This window comes from Rhinopithecus bieti, unplaced genomic scaffold (genome assembly GCF_001698545.2).
Source record: "Rhinopithecus bieti isolate Rb0 unplaced genomic scaffold, ASM169854v2 scaffold_2654, whole genome shotgun sequence".
NCBI lineage: Eukaryota > Metazoa > Chordata > Mammalia > Primates > Cercopithecidae > Rhinopithecus > Rhinopithecus bieti.
Window position 1 is genome coordinate 3,056,483 of NW_016804048.1, and position 14,750 is coordinate 3,071,232.

Consider the following 14,750-nt stretch of genomic DNA (forward strand, 5'->3'; position numbering starts at 1 on the left):
AGATACAATGATATTGTGAGAAGAAGGGCAGCAGACTAGAAGTCAGGAGACCAAAGTGGTGAGGCCAGCTCTACCACTAACATCAACGGATCCTCACTGCAGGTCCATTTTCTCCCTACATATCAAGGGAGGAGTTTAAACAATCTCTACAGTCTTCTACATCTCTAAAAAATTCTATAATTCTTTAACTCAATTAATAAGACAGCACAAGAGAACCACAATTCCCTATCTAACCAAGAGTCTGTTTAGACAAACAGTACTGCTAACATCACTGCACAAAGAAATGAATGAATCTTCTACCTCTAATCGAAAACCTAATTGGTAAGAATGAACACAGAGGCAATGGGTAATCTACTACAACACTTTAAATTTGATCTTGTTTAAAAGGAAATTCTGAGATTTTAATTTTCCTGTTCTCCAGTTTATAAGACATTAACTAGAGGCTATGATGTGGCATGTGAGACATGTTACACACCCAGTCTGATTTTATAAAAACATATAATCTCCAAGAAAACCATCTTGAATAAAATAACCCTCCATCTTTGCTTACCTAAAACGTACTCTCTATCCTTCAATGACTAACCTTCATAGTTCCTATTTAAAACCCTTCTTTAACTATCCTAAACTCGTGTTCTTCAACCTTTCTTTCATTACTGCTACCCCCAAGCCCGGGATCTTTTTTTTTTTTTTCTTTGAGACGGGGTCTCAGTGGTGCGATCATGGCTCACTGCAGCCTCAACCTCCTGGGCTCAAGCAATCCTCCACCTCAGCCTCCTGAATAGCTGGGGCTACAGGTGTGCACCACTGTGTGCACGTGTGTGTGTGTGCACCACCGTGGGCACATGTGTGTGCAGTGCGCACTACAGGTATGCACCACTGTATCTGTGTGTGCACATGTGTGTTTATATGTGTGTAGAGACGAGGTCTATGTTGCTCAGGCTGGTCTGGAACTCCTGGCCTCAAGCAATCCTCCTGCCTCAGCTTCCAAATATATTGGGATTATAGGTATGAGCCACTGCACCTGGCCCTGGGACATTTTTAGATTGCTTTCTTAATCCCCATGAATTTTAATAACACAGATACACTATCTATGTACTGTGGCCCTATGGGGGGTTACAAACCATAGTAGTATTTAATAGTTTTTCACCGCCCACCGCACCAAGAACCAATTTTCATTAGAGACTGCATAACCGCATAACCTGTCTAACCCACAGCAGTTGCTTCTTCTGACTTGTTTCTTCTTCTGACTTCTTCTTCTGATTTCTTTAGCACTTAAGTCTGTGCCTCTCATTTGACAGTAATATCTGATTACAGCTTTTATTGATTTATACTGTTTTATTTAATGTTTAATAGAATTTTACATTTTTAATGTATTATTTCCTAAACTAGATTTTAAGTGTCTATCTTCTTCCCCATGGCTTCTAGAACATACTTACATGATGGCTAAATTAATAAATGCTCTAGAAGACTTTCAACAATAGATTAAAGAGGGCTGTGCCTAATTAAACATGAAATTAAAATGATAAAATTCCATTAAAATTATATAAAACCTGAAAACGGTCAATAGCTTGAAACGATTACAGCAGACCGATTTTAAAATATAAAATTACATGCTATGTAAAATAGCTCAAATATTTACGCATATTCAACGTATTTGATTCTTCACAAAAAAACAGAAACAGTCTTTATTCTCATGCAAATTATTGTCAGCAGTTTCAAAACTACAAATATGCACATAAAACACAATATGGTTAATGTATACTACCATTAAGTAAAACCTGATGAAATTGCACTCTGAATCAATATGATTCAGTAAGTAATCAATGCGCTTACTCACAATCAGTAATTTTGATTATCAGATACTGATTACATACAGGACTACTGATAGCAGCCGAGACAGGAGGATGGCTTGAGCCCAGGAGCTCGAGACCAGCCTGGGCAACATGGTAAAACCCCATCTCCACAAAAAATATAAAAATTAGCGAGGAGTGGTGTTATGTGGCTGTTTGCAGTACCAGCTACTCAAGAAGCTCAGGGGGAGGACTCCTTGAGCCCCAGGAGGTCAAGGTTGCAATGAGCTGTGATCGTGCCACTGCATTCCAGCCTGGGCAACAGAGCTACACTCTGTCTCAAAAAAAAAAAAAAAAAAATGACTTTAGTAAAAATAAATATTTCCATCCATCCCAATATGTGAGCAAGATTCAGAATCTTTATAAAAGAATTATTTCCGGCCAGGCACAGTGGCTTACGCCTGTAATCCTAGCACTTTGGGAGGCCAAGGCGGGTGCACCACCTGAGGTCAGGATGTTGAGACCAGCCTAGCCAACATGGTGAAATCCCATCTCTACTAAAAATACAAGAATTAGCCAGGTGAGGTGGTGCGCACCTGTAATCCTAGCTACTCAGGAGGCTTGAGACAGGAGAATCGCTTGAACCCAGGAGGTGGCGGTTGCAGTGAGCCGAGATCGTGCCACTGCACTCCAGCCTGGGCAACAAGAGAAACAAACAAAACAAAAGTATTTCCTTCAGAAGGGCAAAGTATTAATAAATCTGTTGATTTATCAAGTATTATGACCAATTCTCACCCTTGTATAATGGAATATTCACAAATGTGTTCTCAAAGGATAAATTAAAATACTAGACCATAATTAACTATTTATTGTGTTCAAGTATTATGGAGTTGCTAACGAGGTTATCCACATGGTGTGGATGGTGGTAAATGCAGTTCCCTGGGTTAGAGAGAGGATAAAGTAGGAATACAGTGGCAGAGTTAAACACTGGCTAAAACACAGGATAAAAAATACTTTCCCTAGGGTATACCGTATGTCACATACTGATGGCTTGGAAAGACTATGCTAGACACTATATTTAAAATAGTCTCTGTCTTCCAATATTAAGTCCAAATGACTATTTTATTATGAATGAAATTACTATATCTAACTTCCATCCAACAGCCACCAAACCACAGTACCCAAAGATATCTCTCTGAACAATAAATTGTATCTATATTCAATGATCACATACATGCTATGTTCTGCTTCTGTTGTCATACTCCTCACCACATACCCTCAACAAAATTATGACAAGATACACGACATTGTGAAAGATTAAACAAAACCAAAGCTGCCAAGAATAAAGGCATAAAACTTAATTCTCCAGGTTTTTCTATGAATAACTATTATATTTAAATTTGTAGAGGTCAATGCTTTGAAATGAGCACACAGACATTTTGAAATATCTCTTCCCTCCCGCCATCTGTTTTCAGTAAAGTCCATCTGTGAGAACTTTGCTGACTGTATTTCAAAACATAGTAACACTTGACTTTGATGATCTGTCCAAACTGCAATCCAAAATGAGAATTTTCCAGAGTACACTTTACTTTTGGAAAGACAGAACCATAGTGATAAAGATAAAAGGTCTTTAAGATCAGCCTAATATGAAAATAATTCACAAACCTATTGGGTATTTATTGGTTTTGGCCCAACTCAATTCAACAGAGTAATTCAGTTTAACAAATATTTATTAGATGATTAAAAATAAGATGAATAAAACATAGTCTCTGTCTTCCATGGACTTACAATCTAATAAAGTGCTCATTTAGCCACATAAATAACTATCATAGGAAAAAAAGGTATAGCTAGTTCAAAGATAGAAATTGCAAGGCTCAGGAAAAGCTGCATGAAGAATAAAAATTTTGCAAAGATAAGATAAAGGAAAATAACGAAGTGGGAAAAGCAAAAGTACCATGTTGAGTAAAAGAGACTAGTTCAACTAAAGCTTCAGGTGCATTTAAGAAAGTAGCAAAACATAAATGATGTATTTAAATGTTAGTGGAAGTGCACAAAGTGCCACAAAGACTCTCAATCATGATACTATCTACCATCCACAATTAGACGAAAAAGGTCAAGAAATGGTACAGTATCCAGGGCTGGAAACAGTAAACCTTTGATTAAAATTTGTCTGCCTTTATAAATGTCATTGAGAACTGAGACCTTCTGCATTCACACAGCTTAATTATGAGGACTAAGACCTATGGCCCCTATATCAACATAACTTTATTATTTGTTCTAGGAAATTATTGCCCAGGATGGTAAGAATGCAAACCAGTAAATAACTTCATCATTAGCTTTAGGAATTTCTCAAAAACTCATTCAACTGAACAACAGACTGCACAATTCGATCCTTGGAATAATAAATTGCTCAACTGGGCAAACATGCTCACTTATCAAATAAGTATTTGTTTATCAAGACTTGGTCCAAGAATTCTATCACCAACTTAGCACAGGGCCAAGTAAAATCTCCTTAAACTACTTGAACCCAGACCCCAAAACCCTGTAAATATCCATATCCAATACTTTCTTTCTGAAATACTTCTAGGACTCTTTAAGGCAGGGTTCACCCTTACTGGAGTATATAATAAACCTGGCTTAGTTTGATCAACAGGTGATTTTTATGGTCTTTTTCCAAGTTGACAGGTTGAAGCCAGCCTTAACTTTAGAAACTGGAAATGTGTACCAAGGGCATTAGCAAGCTGATACTACTAACAAATGAAAACAAAGAAGTTTGTGGAAACAAAGCTATCCACAAAAATAAAAATAAAAAAAGACAGCTGAAGAATAAGTATTGATGGATATATACCCAGTATTCTCCAAAAGAATAACTGCAATATGTAGTCTACATGAATATTCATTCTGGCCTGCCTAGAAATATATGTACTCTGACTTTCATCAAAGCTTGATGGAAAAGATCTTTAAAATCACTCAGTTTCTTAAAAACTCTCAAATAGCAATTCTATCTTTTTTTTTTTTTTTTTTTTTTTTTTTTTTGAGACAAGGTCTCGCTCTTGTCCCCCCAGGCTGGAGTGTGATGGCGTGATCTCAGCTCTCTCGGCTCACTGCAACCTCTGCCTCCAGGGTTCAAGCGATTCTCCTGCTTCAGCCTCCCGAGAAGTTGGGATTACAGGGGTGAGCCACCACGCCCAGCCTCTCATCTTAATTGAATTTCTTAAGCAGACTTCTCCATGAAAATAAAATGAAGTGACTGACAAGAGTCTATTTACGAGTTAGTTTTCGTATAATAAACTATTATATAGTGGCATTCTTGAGTTTGGTTAAAGTAAACCAGTTTAACAGAATATGAAGGTTGAATGAATAAAAGTTCCTTATCTCCCAATTTATAAAGAAGAACCTGGAGCAGAGGAAAAGTAGGACAACCATAAAGGCTGATCTCTTTATTCAACCTAGTATCTTGAAAGCTCAGAAAGGGAGCAGGAGGCAGAGGGGAGCCATAAATATAAAGATTAGGACAACCTGGTTTGAAATGCCTCCGTATTTCTGTCCAAAAGCTTACAGAATGCCTCCTAACTATACACTTTAGCAAACATAGTTAAGAGTCCAGCTTTAGGGTCAGAAGCCTAGAGGCAATGGTCTCATCATTTCAACATGTACGCATTACACAAAATTTGAAACTGATATAAATTTCAAAAAGAAATTTGAATGATGGTATAATACTGGACCAGGAGGCTAAAGACCTAGATTTCAGGTCCTAGCTGTCTTGTCTTACTACCACATCCTCCACCCCACTGTACCCTGACCTTTCATTCCAGCTATGCTGGACATTTTTCAGGTTCAGACATCAGTATGTGCCAGTGTATACTCAATAAACATTAGCTATTATTATTACTATTCCCTACAGGCACCATATTATATCTTGCTTCTGAATCTTCACATCTGCTGTTCCCTTTGTCTAGAACGTCCTTTAGTCCTTTCTTAGCTAAATCCATTTGCAGCTGGAGTTACTACCATAGTAATCTGTGCATAAAATCACACAGCACTCACCACAAATGTACTGATTTACCTGTCTCTCCAACTAAACTACATGCTGCTTAAGGGCAAAAACTATGTCTTCTCAAGTCCAAAGTGCCAACACATGGTAAAGAAACTAAAAACATTTGAAGAAGGATTAAAAGCATCCATGTGTCTACTAAACTAAATGACTTTTGGGATCCCTTCCACTTTGACAGTCTACGAACCAAGTTTGAGTACGTGAAAGAAAGTTGGTACTATTTAAGAGAAATTAGGATTAGGAAGTTAGAATAGAAGGAAAAGCTGGTGGGGGAGTGGACAGTTAACGTTAGTTTAATATTAGTTCAATCTGAAATGGTTAAAAGTCCAATAAAGAAGAAAGCACTTCTCATTTGAAGGGTCTACAGGAAAAAAAAGAAGACAGCACTACAATGATAGATTTAGAAATCACCTTTATGAAAAGGTTGTTGAAGTCAAGGGTGGCTGAGATATGTGGATAACTTCAATGTGTTTATCACGATTTACTACAGTTATAGTAGTCAAGCACTATTATAAAGGAAGGACAGAGTAACAATTATTATTTATTATACACTACATGCCAGACACTGTACTAAGTGATTTTTACAAATTAATCAAACCTTCATAACAAGTTTCTGAAATGAGTATATTTCTATTCCCATTTTATTAAGTGGAAATCTAGATCAAGCATGGTAAATGAAGAAACAGAAGCCACGAGAAGGTACACAGCTCTAAGTAGTACCTTAATTCCCAACCTACCACCACCATCTTGCCTAATTACTTCAAAAATTACGCAAGTGTATACACACATCAAATGTTTTCTGTAGACTGAATAAATGTCTCATTCATAAAGTAGGTATAACTACTTTAAAACACAGGTAGGTGCTGCGTGAATTACAAAATACAAATTCACTTAAGATGAACTGAATTCATAGCCAATTTCTATCATGTATTTTTTTCAAACTAATATTTAGAATGTATCATGTAGTGAGGTCTGTTAAATATTTCTGATGTTTAAAGGGAGAATGGGATCATCTTCCTAACCCAGTAATTCCATTCACAGGTATGTAGCTAATGGAAGTATATACATTTGTTCACTAAAAAACAAGTACTGGAATGTTCATAGCAACACTATTTATAATAGCCCCAAGTTAGATACAACCCAGATTGCCTTCATATAAATAAAATAAAAATTGGTATAGTAATATAAAGAAATACCACAGACCAATACAAATGAACAATCTACAGCTATACCCAGAAAATACAGATGAATTTCACAAACATGATACTGAACAAAAGAAGCCAGATATGAGTATATATGGAATCATTACAATGAGATAAAGTACAAAAGAAGCAAAATTAATCTATGCCATTAGAAGTCAGGGTAATGGTTCCCTCTGGGGGAGTGGGAATAGGCAGTTAGTATGAGGAGGTAATAAGGAGCCTCCAGGAGTGCTGGTTATTCAGGAGTGTCTAGTTTATAAAAGTTTATCAAACTATCCACTTATGATATACCTACGTGTGTATGTGTGTAATACTTTAATAAGGTTTTGTCGTTTTCTTTGAAGGATCCTCCTTCGCAGAAGTTTGAAAAATAATGATATAGAAGAGATCAGGGATACAAATTCAGGTCACTCTGAGTACAAAACCCTGCTTTTTTCCTTTTACCAAACTGTCTCCTACAAAATTACTTACTAGTCCACAGAAATGGCTTCACTAAATAAAAGCAGGCATGATAAAAGTTATCAAAGAAGGCATTAAAAGGGCTGCTTAAGCAAAGATACCTAACTGGATTGATTTATGAAAAAAGTAAACTATGACCCTCACTCATTTTTTATTCCATTACAAAAAAGTATTAATATAGTGTTGGGGACCACAGAAATTTTGAGGATAAGAAAATCTTAGCTGTTTATCACCCAGTTAAACATCTCCATTTTAATGTAAGGAAAATGAAACCCAAAGAAATCAAGAAAATTAGCCAAAGTCACACATCTGGCTGGCAATACAGCCAGGACTAAAACTCAGGTTTAATCATTCATTTATTTACTTAAATACTGCACAAATACAATATTCTTGGAATATACATTTGTGTAATTTTCTGTTTTGAGCCAGGGTCTTACTCTGTTGCCAAGGTTAGAATGCAGTGGCACAATCATGGCTCACTGCAGCCTCAAATTCCCGGGCTCAAGTGATTCTCCCATCTCAGTCTCCCAAGTAGCTGGGGACTACAGGAACATGCCACCAGGCCCGGGTAGTTTTTGTATTCTTTGTAGAGATAAGGTTTTGCCATGTTGTCCAGTCTGATCTCGAACTCCTGGGCTCAAGCAATCTGCCTGCCTCAGCCTCTCAAAGTTGTTAGGATTACAGGCGTGAGCCACCAGGTCCAGCCATTCCTAGACTATTTTGGATGCAGAGGATAAACATGTTCAAGTGAGTGGAGACAGATAACCACCAATCTATTTTTTACAAGATAAATACAAATCTAATAAAACAAAAGAAATAAAGAGAGATTAACTTTGTCCTTTGGATATAGCAGAGGAAGTCTTTTCTTTTTGATCCAAATATACACCTCCAATGATATGCTACATCTAACATTTATTAAGTGCTTTCTCTATACCGGGCAGTGTTACCACTGCTTTACACGCACTAGGTTATTCTCATTACAACCCTGTGAGACAAGAGGCATACTATTACACACTGCATTTACAAAAGAGGAAAACTCAGCTCCTCAAGGCCCAGCTTTACCCTGATGTAATTCCTGCTGGTCTGGAACTTACATATATATATTATGAAAAAAAAACTGTGATCATTGGCTCTCAATCTTTAAGTGTGTCTCACAATCACATAGGGGAGCTTGTGACAAATACAAATTCCTACTGCAGAGATTTCAATTTTAAAGTATTTAGTTTCTAATACTCTTTCTAAAAATCCATTCTGCTTCATAAGGAATCGAATAGACTAACCTCTCCATCACTTCAAATAAGGAAGGGATTCCTATGCACAGGTAAGCGTAATCTAACTGTACACACAGGTACTTTATTTAATGTTCCTTGAGAGCCAGTTCCACAACTACAATGGATCACTATCACCTATCACAGGGTCTCTTTTTCCACAAGTCTGATCATCTATGGAAATAATGTACTTTAAAATGTATTAAAGGCAAATAATCATTGAAATTGCCATATCGCACTTTTACAATCAACCAATGAAAAGAAAATCCTGCCCCTCTGAAGAGAAAAAGTATATCATCCCCCTGGACAAGAGTCCCAGTGTACAATACACATACATTCACATGAAACCTCAGTTTCCTCATCTGTAAAACAGATTCTAATAATATCTATTCCATAAGGCTACTTTAGGAATGAATAATATATTCAAAAGAGCTCAAAAATTGCTTCATCCATTGTATAAGATCAATAAAAGTGAACTACCATTATTCTCCTGATAAGAATGCATTTATTCTCTCGAAGATTAAAGAAGTAGAATAGTTAAGATTCCCTAAGCATCTAAATAGTATACCTCCCCATGTGCTCCTTTTGTACATCTCTTTAAAGAAACTACTTGAAACCACTTAGACACAGAACTTTAAATGTGTTGCTGATAAATTCATTCAACAACTATGTCAACTGTGAATAAATGTGATATTTTCCTTTAACAAACAGTAAATAAATCTAATTTCATTTCCCTAATAATCCTCAGAGAATGTGTTGAGATTTCTTTGCAAAGCATGTTGCTAAGAAGTTTTTAATACATTAACTATTTTAAATAAAATACTTATTTAAAATAAATAAATATTTTAAAAAGGGGACTGGTTTGGTTTTCTGTTTATTATTATTATTATTATTATTATTATTATTATTTTCCTTAACTATCTCCTACCAGAAGGAGGTGTTTTGTTTTGTTTTGTTTTCCCTGAGACGGAGTTTTACTCTGTCGCCCAGGCTAGAGTGCAGTAGTGCGATCTCGGTTCACTGCAACCTCCACCTCCCAGGTTCAAGCGATTCTCCTACCTCAGCCTCCCAAGTAGCTGGGATTACAGGTGCCTGCCATCACACCCAGCTAATTTTTGTATTTTTAGTAGAGACAGGGTTTCACCATGATGGACACGCTGGTCTCAAACTCCTGACCTCGTGATCTGCCTGCCTCGGCCTCCCAAATTGCTGGCATTACAGGTGTGAGCCACTGCGCCTGGCCGGGAAGGAGGTTTTTAAACAGTAGTGAGCATCTTAGTTGTGAAACAAAAAAAATATACCCAGGATCCAAAGATTCTGATTGAGCAGGCCTGGAATAAAATCCTGGCATTTGTACTTTTCTATAAATGGCAATATGTGACCAGGTGGGCACTCCTAATAGGTTTACTGATTTAAAGAAACTTGGCAGTAAATAAAGACTTGTACAAAAAGATAGATACCACAGTCTGTAATGCACATAATTACCTTAAATCTTACTTTATAAATTCAGAATTACACTGAATAAAAAACAAGACACCCCTGGTGCTTTTCGTGTTTTGCTTTTATCCTTATTCACGATCGGCATGTGAATGCCAATCTCCACAACTTAAGACAGCCTAAGGGCTCCCATCATGTTTTAAATGAAGCCTAAGAAATTTAGTTAAGATCTGCATCTTCTAAAAAAGGGGAAAAAACAAAGAAAATGCAAAATTGTTAGGAATGTGAATGACTGTACTATGATATATTCGTTTTATTTGCTTTCTTTTTTTTTTTTTTTTTTTTTTTTTTTTTTTTGAGACGGAGTCTTGCTCTGTCGCCCGGGCTGGAGTGCAGTGGCCGAATCTCAGCTCACTGCAAGCTCCGCCTCCCGGGTTTACGCCATTCTCCTGCCTCAGCCTCCCCAGTAGCTGGGACTACAGGCGCCCGCCACCTCGCCCGGCTAGTTTTTTTTGCATTTAGTAGAGACGGGGTTTCACCGTGTTAGCCAGGATGGTCTCGATCTCCTGACCTCGTGATCCGCCCGTCTCGGCCTCCCAAAGTGCTGGGATTACAGGCTTGAGCCACCACGCCCGGCCGTTTTATTTGCTTTCAAAATAAACAGAAGACCCATTACAAAGTTAGAATGCATCTGAGATGCAAAATTACCCTGGCCTAACAGAAAATGAGGTCTGCAACAACTTCTGTCAAAAAACAAGACCAACTACCGAATCTAACCTCTAGGTTCAATATAAACACTCAGGGACTGAGTTTGGAATTCAGAAACATTAAGTCAATCTGGTGTCAATTCTCATAAAGGCAGCTTTGTTCCGCAGAAAGAGCAGTCAGAAGACTTAGCACATGCTCTCATTTTGTCACATTACCTTGGGCAAATTACTAAACTAACCTTTCTAAATCCTATTTTCGTCCACTTTCAAAAAGAAATCATATCTGCTCTTTCTATTTCAGAGCATAGTTTTGAGAAGCAAATGAGATAATGTCTATGAAAGTGATACAATTAAGGTCTTACTAGAATTACTGAGAAGGCTGCAGTCTACAGTTCAGGTGTTTCAACTTCAAAACTGAAAATTTTAAGAAATGAGTCCTTTCTCCAAACACAAACGAAAAATCAGTATATAGAACTCCTCAAATCATTAAGCTATTAATATTTTGCCTTTTATTTCAGTCTCAAAACTGCAGTTCTCTGTAACTCTATCTCCTTTCTTTTCTAGCTCCCATGTGCACTATACATTAACCGTGAAACTGGCAGCAAGGGACTGTACTGCATATAGATTCTCTTTTTCAGCAAGGAACTTCAACTCCAAAGAGAAACAACACACACAAGACAAACTTTCATTAGGAATAAAAACACAATTTCCTCACTGGTAAATTGAGGAAGGCAAACAAGATGACTCTGGAGGGCCTTTTCAGCTCTAACATTCCACAACCTATGGATCCTTTCATTCCTTGGCTCCTCATATAAAAATCTATTAAAACAAATGAAAGAAAAAATGGTTCTTTTGTTCATATTGCTAACTTTTGCATTAGCTCAAGATTAAACGAAAATCAAATAGAGGCTTTCGGGGCAATAAATGAGTTCATTCATAAGGATGGGAAAAATCCCATCCACCTAATTACTTATTAGTGAAATTCAAACACAAATATTATCCACAGAAGATAACACTCCAACCAGTGAAGACAGTAAACAAAAATACATAGTATTACAACACACAGAAAAATCAATTAATGTAAATCTGACACAAAAGTGATTGGGTGGGCAAGTTCTGGACTCTTAAAATATATTTTTGCTTTCCTTGCCTAACGCAGCCATGGCGCATGGTTCCGAGAAGCATCGGAAGTGGGCAGCAGCTCCAAAGCATTAGATGCTGGATAAACTGACCGATGTGTTTGCTCCTCGTCCATCCACCAGTCCACACAAGTTGAGAGAGTTACTCCCATCATCTTTCTAAGGAACAGACTTAAGTATGCCCTGACAGGAGATAAAGTAAAGAAGATTACATGCAGAGGTTCATTAAGATCGATGGCAAGGTCTGAACTGATATAGCCTACCCTGCTGGATTCATGGATGTCATCAGCATTGACAAGACGGGAGAGAATTTCCATCTGATCTATGACACCAAGGGTCGCTTTGCTGTACATCCTATTACACCTGAGGAGGCCAAATACAAAGTGAGAAAAATCTTTGTGGGCACAAAAGGAATCCCTCATCTGGTGACTCATGATGCTCGGCACCATCTGCTACCCTGATTCCCTCATCAAGGTGAACGATACCATTCAGATTGATTTGGAGACTGGCAAGATTACCGATTTCATCAAGTCTGACACTGGTAACCTGTGTATGGTGACTGTAGGTGCTAACCTGGGAAGAACTGGTGTGATAATCAACAGAGAAAGGCACCCTGGATCTTTTGATGTCGTTCACATGAAAGATGCCAATGGCTTTGCCACTAAACTTTCCAACATTTTTGTTATTGGCAAGGGCAACAAACCACGGATTTCTCTTCCCTGAGGAAAGGATATCCGCCTAACCATTGCCGAAAAGAGAGACAAAAGACTGGCGACCAAACAGAGCAGTGGGTGAAATGGTCCCTGGGTGACATGTTAGATCTTTGTACGTAATTTAAAATAATGTGGAATGATAAACAGAATTTTATTGACATTATAAATCTCAAATTAGCTAGCCTGAAATTCTTTCAAGCTTGAAAATTCCTTAGATCCCGTAAGAACAGTATCAGTTTTAAAAATAGTTAAGAAACAGAGGTACATAAAAATCTTAATAGTGATACAGTTACTACCTCCTCAATCTCTTCTAAGATATCTAATAAGAATCTCGAATCTCACATTTCCAAAACACCGCTCTTGATTTCCCTACTTTAAACTCACTCCTCCCTCTTGCTTTACCATTTCAGTTCAGCTCAGAGAATCAGCCTTGATTCCTCTATTTTCCTCACTCTACAGCTAATCCATCAGGAGGTCTTGTTGATTTGGCCCACAAAATATACCCAGAATCTAACCATTTCCCTCCATTTCTGCTGCTCCCACCATGCTGCTTCAAGTGACATCATCTCTCATCTATATTCTAACACCTGGGTCCCTCTTCTATTCTGTCTTCAAATAATCCATTCCACAACCAGAGTGATATTTTAAAAAACACAAATGTCTCCATGTTTAAACACCCCAAAAGCTGCCCACTTGCCAGGCAATTTTATTAAAATACAATTTAAATTCCTTCAATAAACCTGTATAACCTGTTCTCTGACTGGTCCACTGACCTCATCTCATATCACTCGTCCTTCTAGTTCCTCATGCTCTAACTATACTGGCCTTCTTTTGCTCCTTTTTAAAAAAAAAAGAAAGAAAGAAAAAACAAAACAAAAAAAAGAAGGCTGGTCACAGTGGCTCACACCTGTAATCCCAGCACTTTGGGGGGCCAAGGTGGGAGGATCACTTGAGGTCAGGAGTTCAAGAGCAGCCTGGCCAACATGGTGAAACGCCGTCTCTACTGAAAATACAAAAATCGGTCGGACGTGGTTGCGCAGGCCTGTAGTCCCAGCTACTCGGAAGGCTGAGACAGGGGAATCACTTGAACATGGGAGGCGGAGGTTGCAGTGAGCCGAGATGATGTCACTGCACTCCAGCCTGGGTGACAGAGTGAGACTCCATCTCAAAATAATAATAAAATAAAATAAAATAAAGGAGAAGATGAAAGAAGAGAAAGATGATACAAGCAGGCGCAGGTGATGGTGGGAGGCAGGAGGGGAAGGCAAGGAAGGTAAGCATATTCCCACCTTCGGATCTCGGCACTAGCTTGTTTCCTCTACCTCGAAACACGCTTCCCCAAGCTGCTGTTCTAAGTAGAGGCTTTCAAAATGTTAACTACAACCCATAGTAAGAAATGTATTTCATATATTATTCATATTCATATACATAACTAAAACTAAAATAACTAAAATAACAATTTAAATGTGTATTACTATATACACACTTCAATGTTTTCATTCTATTTTGATCTTTAATTTTTTAACACTTTATAATACATTAATTTCAAAACCCACTAATAGGTAAAACCCGCAGTTTGAGAAACACTGTATTAGTAATAAAACATTAAACACATGCTATATAATTTGGAAATTCCAAAGCACATAGCAAAACGTCTGTCACAATGACTTTCTGATACTTCTGCTCTATAGGTATAGTTGCCTAAAGGTTGCTCTTTTCTCTGGGAAATGAAAGAGTAAAATCTGCTTCAGTTTTCAGAAATTCTACTGACTCCCATGGTATACACTGGAGGTAAACAATTTCTGGAAAAGTAGCTCCAACACGCAATTCAAATTTCTCCAAAAATAACGGATAAGGTCATACTAAAGAGTATGGTTAAATTCGAAAGATTATATGGTACCCATAGAACACAACTTCTCCCTTCAACAAGATAAACCAGGTTAAGTATGCTTTTAAGACTCAGCAGAGGCCGGGCGCAGTG

At 37.6% G+C, this 14,750-nt stretch overlaps 1 pseudogene; it reads left to right on the forward strand.

Annotated features, from left to right (window-relative positions):
• The first annotated feature begins 12,018 nt into the window (after positions 1-12,018).
• Positions 12,019-12,899, forward strand: LOC108522362 (40S ribosomal protein S4, X isoform-like; annotated as a pseudogene).
• Positions 12,900-14,750: the final 1,851 nt, after the last annotated feature.